At 36.0% G+C, this 19,632-nt stretch overlaps 1 protein-coding gene and 1 pseudogene across 2 annotated transcripts in view; one reads left to right on the plus strand and one right to left on the minus strand.

Annotated features, from left to right (window-relative positions):
* LRBA (LPS responsive beige-like anchor protein) overlaps positions 1-19,632 on the plus strand; it is a 734,202-nt gene that overhangs the window by 63,448 nt on the left and 651,122 nt on the right. The gene's annotated exons all lie outside the window — the stretch shown is intronic.
* LOC123391569 lies at positions 17,268-18,085 on the minus strand (annotated as a pseudogene).

Consider the following 19,632-nt stretch of genomic DNA (forward strand, 5'->3'; position numbering starts at 1 on the left):
TTGTGTATATATATATACCACATCATCTTTATCCATTCATCTATGGATGGAAACTTGGATTCCATGTTTTGACTGTTGTCTGTTTTTAATTTTTTGAGACTCATCATACTATTTTCCATAGTGGTTGCACCAGTTTATGTTCTCACCAACAGTGCATGATGGTTTCTTTTTCTCCACATCCTCATCGGCAGTTGTTATTTCTTGTCTTTTTGATACTATACATTCTGATTGGTAGGAGGTGGTAAAGTTTTATTTCTTCAACTCCATGAGACTGCTGTCTTTTCATTCTTTGAGATGGTTGTGCCCTGCTGCAATTCTCCTTCCCCATACGGTAGTTTAAAAAGTACGTCTAGGCACAGAGTTGGGGGCAGTCTTAACCACATTTGTTTCCCTTCTCCCATGGATCACACCCTAGTTTCTTCTGTTGTTCAGTGATTGAAAATAGCTGCTTTATGTATTTTGTCTAGTTTTTCAGTTGTTCATGGTGAGAGGTTAAATCCAGTTCAGTGACTGTGTCATAGCCAGTTGGAGATGTGTTATTTTTTAATGTAACCATACATTAAATTTATACTGCATAATAAATTAACCCAAAATTTAGGGGTGTAAAAAGAACACATCTTTTACTACAGAATCTCAACAAAGTCCAGAATCTCATTTTCTAGTTCAAGTCCAAGTATAGGTAAGACTCCTTGGGTATAGTTTCTTAAGTAAAGCTTTTTGTAGTCTATTACTCTAGTTCTTTATTTTTTATGTTTTTTAAAGTTAAAATTTATTTTTAAAAAATGATCTGTACACTCATTATGAAGCTCGAACTCATGACCCCAGAATCAAGAATCACATGCTCTTTGACTGAGATGGCCAGGCAGCCCTCCTGTAGCTCTTTAGAGGTATAAAGCTAGAAACAAGTTATCTGCCCCCATTCCAACGTGTAATGGTATAGTAGCATTGGTCTCTAGCAGAATAACTGCCATACATATTCCTGTTTAAAAAAGGATGGAACACATAAGGGGCCCACTTGTCTCTAGTAGTTCTGAAATCCAGCTGGGCAAACAGTTCCTTGGTTTGATCTCTCTCTTGGAATAATTTTCCATGGCTTTTTGTTTGGCCTCTTAGTTCTTTGTTCTGCCATCTGAATCATGTTCCCTCTTACAGAGAGCTGGCATATCTAGATAGCTGAGCAGAAGTTTCAGCTTGCTTCCGGTCAGTAGAAATCTGGGGGCCCAAAGGCGAATCCTTATCTGTCAGTCTGTAGTTTTTTCAATCCAGCCTGGCAGTGTTTCTGCACATACACCTTATAAAATAACTTTGTGGGTTTCTCATTGATCTTCTTGAGGTTCATTCTTTTGTTCATTGAACAAAAGCTTTATCCACAAATACCTGCGAAGTATGGATTTGTTGAAGAGGTTTTACTGTATATAATTGTTGAACAGTCTCTAAAGGCTGTCCTCATGTCTGATTCTGGAGTTCAAAGCTCATGAGGCAAGTGGTCAGGAAGAGAATATGGATATAAAGTACAGGAGAGCAAGAATAAGCTGGAGTCCACAAGTATAAGTTGGCATCCACAAGGATGCCACAAGACTAAAACCTGTATCAGACCTTGTTTGTTTCTGACCTTGATGGTTAGTGGCCTATAGGAGTTGGGTTTCTTTGTCATGATACTTTTATTGGGCCTAGTATTATGAGAAGATGAAAGAAAATAGAGGGGTAGGTGGCGCAATGGTGCTGTATAAAGTACTTTAAATATTTGGCTTATTAGGATAGATTTTTAGAAGTTAAGTTGCTGGATCAAGTGGTATGAATGTTTCATTAAGGCTTCAGTGGCTTTTAAAGCTACATATCATTTCAGAAGGCTTGTATTAATATGTATTCCCATGGTGGAATATCAGTTTTATTGTACCATTGTATACATACATACGTTTATTTAAATACCTTTTTTTGATCATCTGTTACATTCAGATAGATGCACAGAATAACTAGTTACCTTCAGCGTTTTCATGTTGGCACTCAAGACACTTAAAATGTGTCTTAATGTTAGTGTTTTATTATGTAGGTGTATGCTTTTGGTTCTATGATGTTTTCTTGGTAGTACTTTGCATATATCTCATTGTTAATTTTGCCCATGGAACATGAATACTATCTCTACCCAATGAGTGCATCTTATATTTGAGTTCATAGTTCTGCTTGATTAATATTTGTTGATAGATTAGTTTGAAGTGATCCACTAATTTGGAGTGATCTATTTGGTATTCTGCTCTTGTAACCTTTAATTCATTGCTGCTGCTTAAAAGCATTTCTGGTTAATTTTTAACTTAGAGCTATTGAAGATTGGTCAAAGCTGTCAAATTTCTGTGTGGGCAGGATAAATATAGTTAGTACTCTCATTTTAGATAATGAAGTTTTAAATTCAGTTTTAGAGGATTGTATGGGTAACCTGTAAGTATAAACTTCATTAATGTTAATATTTTTAAAAATAATGCCTTTTATGTTAACTTAAAAATGATAAATATGGATGCCTGGGTTGCTCAGTTGTTAAAGTGTCTGCCTTCAGCTCAGGTTATGATCCCAGCGTCCTGGGATTGAACCCTGCACTGGGCTCTCTGCTCAGTGGGAAGCCTGCTTCTCCCTCTCCCACTCCTGTGCTGTGTTCCCTCTCCTGCTGTATCTCTCTCTGTCAAATAAATGAATAGAATCTTTAAAAACACATTTTAAAAAATGATAAATTTTTAGGGCATTAGTTGATTTCATTATCTACTTTTAATCCCTAAACATTGTAATTAACAACATGTAGAGCCATATCTAATTCAGTAGTGCAATAGTTTTCCCTTCTCCCCTTTATATTTTTATTTTTTAATTTTTTAAAAAGATTTTATTTATTTGACAGAGAGATCACAAGTAGGCAGAGAGGCAGGCAGAGAAAGAGGGGGAGACAGGCTCCCTGCTGAGCAGAGAGCCTGATGCGGTGCTCAATTCTAGGACCCTGAGACCATGGCCTGAGCCGAAGGCAGAGGCTTAACCCACTGAGCCACCCAGGTGCCCTCTCCTTTTTATTTTTTAAAGATTTTATTTTTGGTAATCTCTTCATGCAACATGGGGCTTGAATGCACAATCCTGAGATCAAGAATCAAATGTTCTACCTACTGAGTCAGCCAGGCACTCCCTTTTTTAATTTGTAAATACTTCAGTGTGTATCATTAAAAGAATAAGGTCTATTAAAAAAAGTAATCAAACCGCAGTGTCATTATCGTTCTTAAAAACAGTTCATAATAGTTCCTAAACTTAATCAATATTCTCTGTTTATAATTCCTTCATGTTCTGTATTTTAAAAATATAGTTGCTTTATTCAAATCATGAACCATATAAAGTATACACATTTTATTTGGTATATGTATCTTTAAATCTTTTTCAATCTGTAGATTCTCCTCACCTTCCTATTTTCTTGTCATCTTTCTTTTTTTTTTTCCCCTATAGAATTGGGTCTTTTTTTTTTTTTTTTTTTTTTTTTACCCCCTGTGGAAATTTCCACAGTCTGAATTATTTTCTGTAAACTGATCATGGCTTGATTAGATTAAGATTCAACTTTTTTGGTCTGAAAATCCTTTATAGGCAGACTTTGTATTTAATATTGTATCCCACCAGGGAGCAGCACATGAAGTATGGTGTGTCTTTTTCTGTGATGTTGAGATTAGTGGGTGTGAGATGACGAATCCAGTGGGCTTAGGTCTTGTTAGTTTGATGTATCTGTTTGAAAGTTTGCCTTTCACTGAATGGCTTTAGCAGTCATTAATAACTATTGCTTAAGCCCATTATTTCATCAGGGGTTCCAAATGATGATGTTTTAGGTCTATCATTTTCTGCATTCATTAGCTGGAATTTTCTATAATGAGTAACTTTATAAAATCAACAGTTGTGTTATCTCTAGCAAAGGAGGGTAAATGCTTCATTCTTTATTCCAGTTTTCCACTTTTCAGAATGATAAAGTGGGTTTCTTTAAGGGGAATCACTAATAGTTTACTTGGCAAAATATTGATGCAAATTTTCATTCAGAAATCTTCTTATCTTACGTTTCATCACACAGTTATGGAACAGAATTATTTGAAGTTTTTACTCTCATTAGAAAAAGTATTGGTTTTATAAATTTTGCTTCTTTTGAAGTTTTAATGTAGAACAAAATGATTAGACTTGATAACTAGATCAATTATTGATATATTTTTAAAAATAACGATTTCTGTCCTCTAAGTTTGCCACTTTTAACACTATAAGAAGATACTCGATCAAACTATTAATTTACAGAAAGTGAAGCCATGTAATCTGAACCAAGAGAGAATGTGACACTGAAGCACTTTGGTGAGAGTGTATTGCTATTGGATAAAATTTCAAGTAGGAAATAACTGCATTGTTTGTTATCAGGTAGTCAAATTAGTATATTTCACTTCATTGCTTTTAGAAAATGAACTTTTATTTTACATGGAGTGCCATAGAAGCTAGAAAAAAATTGCTTTATTCTTAAAATACTTATTTTCTTTGAATGGGAAACATTTTTATTTATAAACATGTAGTGTTAGAGGAAATGGGATTTTTTTTTTTTTTGCATTTCTTTTGGCTTTTTTTAAATAGAAAATTTGTTAATAAGTACAAGAAAGGGTAACTTTATGATACATTCAGAGTTGCCAAACCTATCTAAATACCTGGTTCACTCTGTTAAATTCTGATAGATCATTTTATTTTTCCCAGTTGGTGACTTTGCTTCTGTTTAACTCTTCTACAGTGCTTACTTTATGTTTGCCGTGGAGAATCATTTTTTAACCGTTACCCTAATATTTACTGAACCTATTTGAATACTGACTTAAATGTATTTTTGTTTATTTAAACCATTTGCTAACTTTTTAGAATATATGTACAAAATGTGAAGTTTTAAAAGAAAGTTTTATAATTAGGTCTTTACTAAGTAGCCTGGCTTTTTAAAGCTATTGGACAGACTGGTTCTATGCATACTACTTCAAATGCCCGTAAAATGGTGCTGATCTGTTTCATTTTTGTAGTTTCGATGTTTTATAAGAGAATTTATAAATATGTTGTGTTATAAACTTTGGATTATTTTGTCAGTAATCATAATGGCACAGAGGTGCATTATGCCAGCATGGTGTAAATCTGTTGTTCATCTTAGTTTAATCACATTTATATTTTCTTCCCAGTCTGTGGGCTAACATTTAGTGTACTGATTTTTTTTTAATAACATGTAAATTCTTTCCCCATACCTCTTTGGGCCAGTCACGTAACATGTGTAAAATGGTGGGTGAAATTAGAGCTCTTAAATTTTCAGTTGTTGTAACTGTTTGCTAAATAAATTTCAGTTCGTTTTAAGATTAGGTTGAGAATGGTATTTTGTCATGTAAGTACTCTAAACTGAAAGCATTCTTCTTTTTCTTTTTAAATAGAGATTTTATTTATTCTCTTGACAGAGAGAGATAGTGGGAGAGGGAGAAGCAGGCTTCCCATGGAGCATGGAGCCCGACGCAGGGCTCTGCAGGGCTCCATCCCAGAACCCTGGGATCATGACCTGAGCTGAAGGCAGATGCCTAAAGACTGAGCCATCCAGGCACCCCTCTTTTTTTTAAAGATTTATTTATTAGAGTGCCTGGGTGGCACAGTTGGTTAAGCATGGGACTTTTGGTTTTGGCTCAGGTTGTGATCCCAGGTTTGTTGAGCTCTGCCTCAGGCTCCATGCTCAGTTGGGAGTCTGCTTGAGATTCTCTTTCTCTGTCCTTCTGGCCCTCCCACTTGTGTGGTCATGCTCTTGTGCTTGTAGACTCTCTCTCTCTCTTTCTCTCATAGGGGTGGGGCTGGGGAGGGGAATTATTAGAGTTATTGAACTTTATCAAATTTGTGTTGTATTGAGTTGGGGGAAATTAACATAGCCCGGATGAGGTAGAAAGAAGACATATTCAGAAATAACATCATAAAGATGCTCAGGCCCCTGCAGAATTCTGATTGGCCTGAATTATATCACAACCATACCACTGCAATGGTATATCTGATGGTATGTGATAATATTATTGTCTAACCTGTGAAATTGAGCACCATTATTGACATCCCTATCAGGACTGTATTAGGTCAGTTAAGAGTTTAACAAGTATCAGGGTTTTAACAGTTCAGAGTGGGGAATCACTACCTTCTTTTTGGTTTTTTAGAGGCAAGAAGTGAGCCAAACTTTGAATTTTAAGAAGGGAGAGCAAAGGCAAGGAAGTAGAATTTTAAAGTTCCTTCTTGTTATAATTCAGTAGTCTGAACTGGATTGACTGGTGATTGTATGGGAACAAAACGGGAGTTGAGGCTCTTTGAGATTTTTGCAGGGTGGGCCTGGTGATTGGAAATGTATTCTGTAAATGATGTAGAGTTATGATTATTTTTTTTTTACAGGGGTAATTACATGGTTAAAATGCTCTTGAGAAGCTTGGTATGAGTTCTGAACTAAATTGGAGTTATTTTTTGGTGAGAGAATTTTTTCATATATATAATATATTACTGATTTTAACTCCTATTCATCCCAATTAAATTGGGCTTTTATTAAAATCAGTATGTAGTTGATATTTTAGTGTTATAAGTGAATAGTAGATCTTAAATAACTAATAACGAGATGAAAGCTTATGTTTCTATGTTGTTTAGATATCAAGGCCATGAGTTTCTCTCTGGCCTCAGCCTGGGATTTCTGATGGCAAGATACTGAGGAAGTCATTTAAATATTAATTCTCACTAAAGCCATCTCATTTTAACCCCATTCTTTGTACTTTCTGTTTGCTGATAGAAAACACACAGTTATAGCTGTTTTGGGAAATACAGATTCATTGCCATTAGTATGCTTTTGGTTGGGAAAATTTGTTAACTCTTAAATACTTCAACTTGTAGCACTGTTTACCTTTTTGGTTTTATATTATGTTAAACTACCTGAAAGAATCCTGCTTTGCCATTTAGTCAGTTTGAACAGTTAAAACAAATATCAATGTAAGAGCAAGAAGGGAAACCTTATTAGCATATATGAGAGTGAGCTACAAAAATATCACTTGAATATTTTGCTTTTAGTATGTTTATTTGGTAATTAGAGTTGATTCATTAAATTCTCCTTCCCAACTCATCTTCCACCACAGTCTCCACTCTGTTCTTCTTTATTTTTGCGGGTAAAACACTCCACATAATACTGAGAAAGAAAAAGAAAATGAAGGTGGATTATGTATTAAAGATCATATATATATATATTTTTAAGATTTATTTATTTATTTTAGAGGGAGAGAGTACATAGCAGGAGGAGCAAAGGGAGAGGAGGGAGAGAAAGTGCCAAGTGGACTCCATGCGGAGTGCTGAGCCCAACTTGAAGCCCGATTCCAGGACCCCAAGGTTACTACCTGAGCTAAAACCACGAGTCAGATGCTCAGCTGTGTTACCCAGTTGCCCCTAAGGATCATCTTTATTGATACCAACATGTTAGTTGGGTATAGTATCTGAGCCAGTATGAGTGATCTGTGGGATGGTATTTTTCCTATATTTCTTGGGCTATCAAATATAATGACCGTTTTTTGGTCTTTGTTTAATATTTTATATAGATAATACATTAATAGATATAGATATCTATATCTATATCTACATATAGATAATACATTAATATTCAAAAAAATGAATACAATGACATTTTTCTTCCCCCTCTGTTCCTTATGTTTTCAGCACACATTTTCTCTGCCAAATCATCTCCCTCCAAATTAATTCAGCTTTTGCTAAAGAAAACCTGAAAAATAACTGTTAACACCTCATCTATCTTTCCAAATTTTCTTTAGGTTTTTATGAACAAATAGAAAATGTCTGCATGTTTTTCCTCCTTTTAATGATATTTTCAAGGAAAACCTCCTTGATACTGTTCTTAGCGGTGATATTTTAGATCCAACACCAAAAACATGGGTAACAAAAGAAAAAATAAAAAAGTGGGACTATTACATCAATTGGGTAGAATGGACATTTTAACAATGTTAATTCTTCCAAGCAATGAACTTAGGATGTCTTTCCATTCATTTGTGTCATAGATTTCTTTCATCAGTATTTAATGCTTTTCATTGTACAGATCTTTTACCTTCTTGAATTTATTCTTAATTATTTTATACTTTTTCTTGCTACTATAAATGGAATTGTTTATTTAATATCTTTTTAAGATATCTCCTTGTCAGTGTATAGAAATGCAGCTTACTTTTTGAATGTTGATTTCATGTCTTGCAACTGTTAATGAATTCATTTTTACTGTTTTAACAGTTTTTGGTGGAGTCTATAGAATTTTCTATAGGATCCTGTCATCTTCAAACAGATTAATTTTTCCTTTCCAATTTGGTGGCCTTCTATTACTGTATTTGCCTAATTGTTCTGGTTAGGCCTTCCAATATTTTTTAAAAGTGGCAAGGTTGTCACCCTTGTCTTATTCCTGATCTTAGAGGAAATGCTCTCTAGCTTTTCACTGTTGATCAGAATAGGTCATTTAAAGAGCTTTGAGAACCAGGGGAGCGCTGGAACCAGGTACTGGAACTGTGGAGTTAATACCACCAGAATATTCTTTTTCGATTTATGATGTAGGTGACTTTCTCTGTATACATGGCAGGGAAGATGTCTGCTGGAAGCTGCCAATGTAAATATCTTTATAGCTTTTGTCCCCAAAGTGCAAAAGCCTATCTTTTAATGTCTCAATTTAAAAAGAACCCAACATCTTGGGGGTGCCTGGGTGGCTTAGTTGCTTAGGTATCTGACTCTCAATTTCAGCTCAGGTCATAATCTCATAGAGTTGTGAGATTTAGCCCTGGGCCACACTGAGACCCAGTGTGGAGTTTGCTTCAGGTTGTTTCTCTCTCCCTCTACCCTTTCCTCTCTCTCTCCTCTCAAAAAAAAAAAAAAAAAAATCTTTGTAATGATTTTTGATTGGCCTGAATTAGGTCACATTTTTATCCCTGGACTAATCATTGTAACCAGGAGAATGGAGAACTGTATGTGCCTGAATTAAGTGCCCTCTCTGGTCTAGCTGTGAGGTAGCAATCTCATTGCCAGGAGAATGCTGTGAAGGGGATGAGGGATGAAAGGAAGAGTGAGTGTAATATTGACAAAACAACAGATGTCTATGATGATAGATATTTCAGTTGTCTCCAATTATTCTTCTATTGTAAATATATTTCTTGTTTTCGTATTTGATGATTCTGCCTAGTTTTTTTTTAAAGACTTACTTGAGAGAGAGAGAAAGAGAGAGTACATACCTATACAAATGAGGGGAAAGACAGAGGGAGAGAATTTTCAAGTAGACTCCCCACTGAGAAGCCCAATTTGGGGCTTATCTCGTGACCCATGAGATCATGACCCGAGCCCAAACCAAGAGTCTGACGCTTAACTGACTGAGCCATCTAGGTATCCCTGATGAATCTAACTACTTAAGAATATTAATGTGAAATTATTATAAAGATCTAAAATTTCGGGGCGCCTGGGTGGCTCAGTGGGTTAAGCCGCTGCCTTCAACTCAGGTCATGATCCCAGGGTCCTGGGATCGAGCCCCGCATTGGGCTCTCTGCTCAGCGGGGAGCCTGCTTCCTCCTCTCTCTCTGCCTGCCTCTCTGCCTACTTGTGATCTCTCTTTGTCAAATAAATAAATAAAATCTTTAAAAAAAAAAAGATCTAAAATTTCATCTTTTGTGGAAAAAAGTAATATAGAGATTTCTTTTACATATTATAAATTTTGCTGTGCTTCAAAATAGGACTGGTTGCTAAATTATAAAGTGAAGTGTGACCATTTTTAAAAATTTAAAAATTTTTTAAATTTTAATTTTTTATTGAAGTGCAGTTGACAATACAGTATTTTGTTAGTTTCGGGTACATAACATAGTGATTTGACAGTTTTATACATGATGCAGGGCTCAACAGGAAAAATACAGTTACTGTCTGTCACCATACAACATTATTACAATATTACTGGCTTTATTCCCTATGCTGTACTTTTCATCCCTGTGACTTATTTATTTTAAATCTGAAATTTTGTACCTTTTATTCTCCTTCACCCATTTTCTCTAACTCTCTCCCTCTACAACCACCAGTTTGTTTTCTGTATGTCTGTTTATGTATTTTGTTCGTTTGTTTTGTTTTTTAGATTCCACATGTAAGTGAAATCATGGTATTTGTCTTTTATTTTATTTTTTTAAAAAATATTTTATTTATTTATTTGACAGACAGAGATCACAAGTAGGCAGAGAGGCAGGCAGAGAGAGAGGTGGTGAAGCAGGCTCCCTGCTGAGCAGAGAGCCCAATGCAGGGCTTGATCCCAGGACCCTGAGATCATGACCTGAGCTGAAGGCAGAGGCTTTAACCCACTCAGCCACCCAGGCGCCCCATGGTATTTGTCTTTTAAAATAGCTTGGAAGCATTGAGAGAATGATAGTAGAGCTGGGCTTAGATTAATAGGGATCTTAAGGTATATGTGATGTTATAGTTTTAAACATTTTTATATGTGATCAGACCCAAATACTGAATTAATTGATTACATTATTGAATACTCGACATTTTGCTGTCTCATATCTTAGGATGTTTTGATTCCAAGTAATATAAGTTCAGTGGACTTTGGAATGGTTGTCACATAGTGACAGATTTCTGATTTTTAAAATATGTCATTCCTATAAATCACTAGTTTGCTAGATTGAACTAGCAAGCTATTATAGAACATGGCAGTATTTACTGTGGATGAATGCAAATTTGAAAAGGTTCTGTGTATGATGGTTTAAATGATTTATTAGCTTTCAGTGCACACATGAATCCAAAGTTATGTAATGGATCTAGAAAATTTCATTTCCTGTTTAAAGGTTCAAATTTGCATATTCTATAATGCAAGTATTTGATCTCACACAATAGGATATATAGTTAAACTCTGTGATATTAATACATCCTTAATCATTTTTTGGTATATTATATGACGGACTTTTTTAGATGTAGGACAAGTGATTAAACATACCACATGTTCTTTTTTGTTTGTTTTGTTAAAGAAATGGTGACTGTGCGTCTTCACACATGGCTTCAGAATTTGTGCTCACCAGAGTTTCTTTGCTCTTTTATTTGGGCTGTTAGATGAAGTGAGAACTTCATCTAGGTTAATAAATCTTTCTTTTCAATGGGAACAAGTAATCCTAGGTTATACCTCACATGAGTTACTTATTTTTTTAAAATAAAACTTCTTATTTTGAGATAATTGTAGATTCACATGCAGTTGTAAGAAATACTAGAGAGGGATCCCTTGTACCATTTACTGTCTTTCCCCCAGTGGAAAAATCTTACATAACTACAGTATAATATTGACATCAATATAATCAACATATGGAAATTTACATCATAAGGTTCTGTGCAGTTTATGGGTTCTTCCTTTTGATGTCAAATCTGAGAACTTTTTGCCTAGTTTTAAATCCTGAAGATTTTTTCTTGTATGTTTTTATAAAAGTTATTTTTTACCTTTAAATCTGCAGTTTATATTGTTGGTTTTTTTGTAAAGTAAGCTACTTAGGTGAAAGTTCATCTGTTCATTTATGGATATTTAATTACTCAGCACTGTTTACTGAAATTCCTCTATTGGCTTACTTTTGTACCTTTGTCAGAACTTAGTTGGGCATATTTGTTTGGGTCTACTTCTGGATTCTCTATTCTGTTGTATTGATTTATGCGTCTGTTTCTTAGGCACTACCTCATAGTTTAGCTACTGTAGCTATATAGGTCTTGAAATTGGGTAAACTAATTTCTCCCACTTTATTTTTATTTTTCAAGATTGTTTTTGCTATCCTACTTCCTTTGCTTTTCAATATCAATTTTAAAATAATCTTTTTATGCCTGTAGAAATCTTGCTGAGATTATGATAGGAATTGTATTTGATCTGTGTATCAGTTTGGGGGAGAATTAATATCTTATAAACAGAGTATGTCTCTACATGTATTTAGATTTTCTTTTATTTTTTTTAATTCTCATTTTGTTGTTTTCAACATCCAGGTGCTGTATGGGTTTTGGTAGATTTATTTATTTAATTTTTAAAAAGATTTTATTTATTTATTTGGCAGAGATCACAAGTAGGCAGAGCAGCAGGCAGAGAGAGAGGGGGAAGCAGGCTCCCTGCTGAGCAGAGAGCCTGATGTGGGGCTCGATCCCAGGACCCTGGGATCATGACCTGAGCTGAAGGCAGAGGCTTAACCCGCTGAGACACCCAGGCGCCCTGGGTTTTGGTAGATTTATATTTATATCTCGGTATTTCAGAGTTCTTTGAGCAATTGTAAATAATACTGTATTTTTTTTTATTTTAAAGATTTTTATTTATTATTTATTTGTCAGAGAGAAAGAGTGAGTGAGCACAAACAGTGAGAAGAGCAGGCAGAAGGAGAAGCAGGCTCCCAGAGCCAGATGTGGGACTGGATCCCAGGGTCCTGGGATCATGATCTGAGCCAAAGGCAGCCGCTTAACCAACTGAGCCACCCATATAGAAATGAATGCAGTTGATTTTTTAAAAATAATTGACTTTTTATAGATTCTAACCTGTGACCTTGCTGAACTCACTACTAGTTCTAGGAGGTTTCTTCTTCTTCTTCTTCTTCTTTTGAAGCTTTTTTGAGAGAGAGAGCACATAAGCAGGGGAGAGGGGCAGAGAAAGAGGGAGAAGCAGACTCCCCACTGAGCAAGGAGTCAGATTCTGAGGCTCCAGGATCATGACCTGAGCTGAAGGCAGTCACTTAACCAACTGAGCCATCCAGGCGCTCTGAATTCTAAAAGATTTTTTGTTAAATGTCTTTGGATTTCTGTATAGATAATTGTGTTATCTGTAAATAGAGGCAGTTTGTTTCTTCCTTTCTGATCTGCATGCCTTTTATTTCTCTTCTTGCCAATTACTGCCTTGGTTGGAACTTTAGCGCTGTGTTAGGAGTGGTGAGAGTGTATATCCTTGCCTTGTTCCTGATTTAAGGGGAGAGCATTCAGTTTTCTATTATAAATTACAGTGTTAGATGTGGATTTTATGTCGGTGTTCTTTACCAAGTTGAAGAAGTTTCCCTTTATTCCTGTTTTTCTCAAATGCTTTTTTTTTTTTTTTTGGCATCAGTTGATACAATAATGTGATTTTTCTCCTTTAGTCTATTAAAAAGGTGGGTTACATTGATTTTTGCATATTGAAATAATGTTTATCCCTGGAATAAAATCCATTATGTCATGGAATTCAGTTCCTCTATATTATTGAATTCTACTTGCTGTTATTTAAAGAATTTTTGTGTTTATATTCTTGAGGAATATTGATATATAATGTATTTGTACTATGTTTGTTTGATATCATAGTAGATACATAAAATGAGTTGAGAAGTGTAAAGTTCGTGTTAATTTTTTTTTTTTTAAGATTTTATTTATTTATTTGACAGAGAGAAATCACAAGTAGCCGGAGAGGCAGGCAGAGAGAGAGAGAGGGAAGCAGGCTCCCCGCTGAGCAGAGAGCCCCATGCGGGACTCGATCCCAGGAACCCGAGACCATGACCCGAGCCGAAGGCAGCGGCTCAACCCACTGAGCCACCCAGGCGCCCCGAAGTTCGTGTTAATTTTAAACATTTGGTAGAATTGGTGAAACAATACCAACCCTATGAATTTTTTTTTTTGAGAATGTTAAAATTATGAATTTTTAAAAAAGATTTTTATTTATTTAACACACAGAGAGAGTAACAAGTAGGCAGAGAGGCAGGCAGAGAGAGAGGGGGACGAAGGCTTCCTGCTGAGCAGAGAGCCTGATGCGGGGCTCCATCCCAGAACCCTAGGACCCTGAGATCATGACCTGAGCTGAAGGCAGAGGCTTAACCCTCTGAGCCACCCAGGCGCCCTTAAAATTATGAATTTAATTTTCTTAATAGTTATAGCATTATTTAAATTATTTATTTCAATTGAGTAAGGGTGGTAGCTTGTGTTTTTTGAGGGATTGGTTATCTATACTGTCAAATTATGTGTTTAAAGTTGTTCGTAGTATTCACTTGTTTTTTGTTACCTACAGGGTCTGTAGTGATAGTTCATGTTTCATTCCTGTTAGTGGTAATTTGTATTTTTTTTTTCCTTGTTATTTTTCAGTCCTGCTAAATTCTCAATTGTAATGATTCTTAAATTTTTTTTTTATCTTCTTAAAGAACTAGCTCTTTATTTCATTGGTTTTTCTCTGTTGGTTTTTTTTTCCCCCCCTTTCAGTTTCATTAGTTTCTGCTCTTGTATTTATGTTTCCTTCCTTCTGCTTGCTTTGGATTTATTTTGATCTTCTTTTAGGTTCCTTTTGCTTTTTTTGGAGTAGGAGCCCAGTGTGGGACTTGAACTCATGACGCTGAGATCAAGACCTGAGCTGAGATCAAGAGTTTGGCAGCTAACTGACTGAGCCACCCAGGCACCCTATCTTTTCTCTTAGGTTCTTAAAATGAAACTTTAGGTTATTGATTTGAAACACCCCCTTTTTTCTAATATATGCTTTTAGTGCTATCAGTTTTCCTATGGGAAATTCTTTAGGTTAGTTCAAGTCATTCTACAAAATACATGCTTTAAGTTTATGAGGGAAAGAATTCTCTGGTCATATGGGGCAAGTGAAGTTAAACAGGATTCTTTAATTGAGAACCTCTTCAAGCCTTCATGTGCAGTTTGAACTTTGCAGAGGGGCTATACTATGTAGCTTTCCCCCACACTCCCCAGATTGATTTGATTTAGGTGGGATTATGCAAAGTACCATTCTTTCACAGGGATTATTGGATATGTTGTTGCATAGTTGGCTTGAGTAGTCTCTGATCAGTTCTCTTAATAAGGTTAATAAGTGGAGGCTTAAGGGGCTTCTGGCTGGTTCAGTTGGAGGGGCATGCCACTCTTAGTCTTGGGGTCACGAGTTCAAGCCCCAGGTTGGGTATAGGGATTACTTAAAAAATTAAAAAAAAAAATAAATAAATGGCCCTTAATAGAAGAATACACAGCAGCGTTGTTCTCAGTTACTTGCTTAGTTTAAAAAAAGGGAAACGAGTTTAATGAAATAATAGTTTTTTTCTTTTCTTTTCTTTTTTTTAAGTGCTTAAAAATAGATTTATAATAAAGAATAGAGCAAACAGGATATACATATACCCTCAGCTTAGACTAAATTTGCTTTTGGTTATAAAAATTTCTTTATGCATAGAGTCACATATATAATTTTATTTACATACATACATGTTATATATGTGTATATAATTATAAGTATGGTTCTTATTTTTTCTTTATCTTTTTCAATTTTGTTCTGTCTTCTGTCTTTTCCTCCCCATAGTCTGTTTATCCTCTGACCTCCTACAGGGTAACCAAAGTCCATAGCCATGTGTATAGTCATCTGTATTTTATGGACATATAATCTAGTAGACCAAGTATTCTGACAGTTGTGTGTAATAAAGGAGTTCTCAGCTAATTTGGTGAGGGTAGGCAAGGGGAAGAGGGATAAACTTAAGAAATTTTAGCAGATAGAATCAGCATTCAATTAATTGGACATTGTATAAAGGAGCTGAGTTGAAGATGACATCATGGTTTCTGCCATGTGGGTAGAATTACCAACTGGGGTAGCAATCATAGCAGGATCAGGGAGAAGATAATCAGTTATGCTTTGGCTGTGTTTATTTTGAGGCAATATGTGTGGTTGTCTACAAGCAGCAGGACACATGAGTTTAAAACCTGGGAAAGAAGCTAAGTTGAGCTATAGTAGTGTAGAGTGGTACAGAGACTTCCAGATATAGTACATAAGTACTGTAACATAAAGTACAACAGTCTGTATCTGGAGTCTCTGTGATGTGAAAGAACAGGTATAGCAGAAATAGGATGATGAGGTTATTTGAAGGTACAAAAAAATTATGATTAGAGTATGTTACTAATATTTTCAGATTTCAGGTAGGATAATTTCATGATTTAAGGTGTAATCCTCGTAGGTAGCATTGACAGTAATTGGACTTAGGAAGTCTAGATTAAAAAACTAATAATTTTAAAAAGGAGAGAGGTTGTATGATTTGCCCTCTGTGGTGAGTTAGTTTTCAATCAAGCAGTATTCTGAAAGGTGAAGATGGTAGGGCATTTGTATATCTTGGAATGGTGGTATATCTAAGATATTGGGAAAGTGTCATGGAGTATAACATGATGGTGATTATTGTCAGTGGAGGTAGTGTGTTCGTTAAATTAATAACAGTAAAGGATTGATGATGAGAGGGTTATGATGCGACATTGAGTATTGTTTGGTATTGAAGAGTTTTAGGGACTACAGTCACATAGTTAAAAATGATAGGAACAAAAAAACCCTGGAGTGTAAAACATTTTGTGGGTTAAGACTTAACACTGGATGATATCACATAATGAAGAAGGGTCTTATAAATTACAGTGATAAAAGTACAACATAAAGAACTGTCATTTTTAGCTTCCTTTGATGTTAGTTAAGTTAGTAATTACAATAGTGTGATATTTTGTTGTAAGTGGAATATGCTTTTTAAATTTGTGTATTGCTAGTATGTTGACTATTCACTAGGAAGACCAGAAGATGACAGCTTTCCTGTAACTATCAGGTGAAGTAGTTATTATTATTATTATTATTATTAATTTAAGACTTATTAACAGCTGCATGCCATTTGTCAACTTTTAAAAAAAAATCAAGTTGTACAATTTTATTACAAATTAGAATGAAGTTCTTAAAAAATCTCAATTTGACCAGATATCAAACAATTTAAAAACCTTTAAGGGTGGGGGTTCCTGGGTGGCTCAGTGGGTTGTGTTTGCCTTAGGCTCAGGTCATGATCCCAGGGTCCTGGGATCGAGCCCCGTATCAGGCTCTGTGCTCCGCGGGGAGCCTGCTTCCTCCTCTCTCTCTGCCCACTTGTGCTCTCTCTCTGTCAAATAAATAAATAAAATCTTAAACAACCCCCCCCCCCAAAAAAAACCCTTAAGGGTATATTGAGAAAAAGCAGGTTTTTTTTTTTTTTTTAAAACGTATTTGTCATTATCAAAAAAGAGGCATGTTTAGGTAAAAATAATAAAAACCCCATGCTGCATAGATAATGCAGATAGTTGTGTTTATCTGGCCACTGGGCAAAAAGCAAGTACTTAAGGTCTTCAGCTCCAATCTTTTGTTCATTTCTTACTGCTGGAATTTCATATTCATTTCTTCTTATTGGTGAATTTCATATTCATTTCTTTTTATTGGATGAGGAAACCGGATGATAGTGTAAATGGTAAGCCAGCATTTACTCAGCCCAGACCTGCTCAGCCTTAGGAACAGATGAACTCTCAGCTGCTGGATAAGCTGCTTTTGTCTCTTTGCCATGGTGATGTTTAGGGTTTTCTGTACATCTGCGTGGGTAATTAAAATTACATTGATATGGAGGTGGCTGCTAACCATGGGTCTCATCTCCTTGATTTTCCTTACTTTGTTCATTGCCTCCCTCTCTAGGCTGTCTTTGGCAAAGAGAACCCCTGCAGAATTGTGATATATAACCCAATACATACCCTGTCTCACTGGTCTACCTTGTCAGCTTTCTAACACTTTTCCATGCACAGGAGGGTTGGAAGACTGTGGTTGACATCCATTGGGTCTCTGCATGTAATTAGATGGGAATTGTCACCTGCAGAAGACCTGGCTCAGTGGGATCTGGGTTTTGGGAGCACTTTCCCGGCCCTCTTTCTCTCCCCACTCTCACAATTTTGGTAATTCTGTGGGTAATTGTGGGGAGGACTGCTGTGAAGGATAGTGTAGGTAATGGTTTTGGTCTGCTGCATGTTTGCTGCCTTGCGCTAGAGCTCTGCCAGAGCCTGTGTGACATTTGCTCCCTCCACATTCTTTCCTCCTCCAACATCAAACTGTACAGTCTCTGCATCTCCTACACTGTGAAGGTACTTCCTGGGGTTATTCTTCTTTATGGCAGTCTGGTGTACAAATACATCTTCTCAGTGTCATTCCTCTTGATGAAACCATTTTAATTTCTTATACATTGAACCATTTTACTGTTCCTAAAACCTTCTTTGTGATGATCTTGCTGTCCCTTCCCACAGGTGCCAGAGGATGTGAGATGGCCTAGGCTCCTCCTCTACTCCCTGCACGCTTCCTGGAGGTGTCCCCCTTGGTGTCTGGATAGCAGAGGGTGGGGACAGTTGCCTCACTCCTGGGAGTTAGAGGTCATGGTGATGGGCCAGAAGCCGTAGCTGCACCTTCTCACAGTGTGTGATGGCAACTAGACCACTGGGGGTGGAGCTGCTCAGAACTCTCTGGGGTGTGTTCTCTGTTCCTGCTACGGATCGAACTTGAAGATGCTATTCTTGAAGTGAGAGTTTTAGTAGCAAGTAGAAAGAAGTGTGAGTTCTTATATCTTCATCTAAGAGGATATGCATTAATTGAGATATGTGTTAGTTCATTAAACCCTCACAACTTTAGGAGATGGGTACCATGATTACTCTAATTCTGCAAATGAGAAAATGAGACATAGAGAGGCGAACTATCCTGGCCTTGGCCTTACACTTGGTATCTGGTAGAACTAGAAGTCAAATCTGGTCTTGCTCCAGAGGATATGCTCTTAAACACTGTCCTCCTAAGAGGAGATGTGTTTCTGAAAACTCTAAAGGTATAATTTACGGCTTATGGTTAAAAGATCTTGGACAACATACAGTTCGGAGTGACCCATGAAAGTACTTTACTATCATTAAAACTGAGACCTCATACCTAAACGTAAATAATGATATTTTACTCATCTGTCCTTGGTGGTACTTGGTACTGTATACCTGATTTCTGTTTTACATCCTTACTTTGCAGGAGCTTTCATTACCTCAGTTTTGATGGGATACATCAATTGCATACAGTTTGATATTTCCCAGTAATGTACAAACTAAGAACCATTATTTTTTCCTGTCTAGTTTTCCACATAAATATTCAGTGCATACTGAGAGGATTAAAATATCTTATTTTTTTCCCTTAGATTTAAAGTAAATATATACTTATTTTGAAACATGGAAATGTGTCATAAATGCATGATTTTGAAAGTAAAAATCCTTGTACCCCCATCTTCCAAGATAATCACTACTAGTAATCTGATATATATTCCTCAGGCTCTTTCTATAGATATACTGTCATACATAATGCATAAATATGGTATATGTATGTTAGAGGGGTATAAAATAGACCTTTGGCTGATTGGGAAAATCCGTATGAGGGTAAAACCAAATATCATCATCTTAGAAGGAATTTTGGAGATATAAAAATACTTGTAAAACTTCATAGAAGATTTTAATTGTTACTGAAAATTTCTTTATTGAACATTTTATTATATTTTTATACATTTCATATTCTAATTCAGAGAATACTTTCTTGGCAATGTGGAGTGGTACATTGCTCTTGTGGTCACTGAATGCACCTTTTAAAAAATTTTTTTATTTATTTGACAGAGAGAGATACAGAAAGAGAGGAACATAAGCAGGGGAAGTGGGAGAGGGAGAAGCAGGCTTCCTGCCGGGGTTTGATCCCAGGTTCCTGGGATCATGACCTGAGCTAAAGGCAGACACTTAACCATCTGAGCCCCTAGGTGCCTGAATGCACATTTGTAAGCCTAAATAGCCTTTCAG

This window comes from Mustela putorius, unplaced genomic scaffold (assembly GCF_011764305.1).
Source record: "Mustela putorius furo isolate JIRA1106 unplaced genomic scaffold, ASM1176430v1.1 tig00000242_pilon_pilon_pilon, whole genome shotgun sequence".
Classification (NCBI taxonomy): Eukaryota; Metazoa; Chordata; class Mammalia; order Carnivora; family Mustelidae; genus Mustela; species Mustela putorius.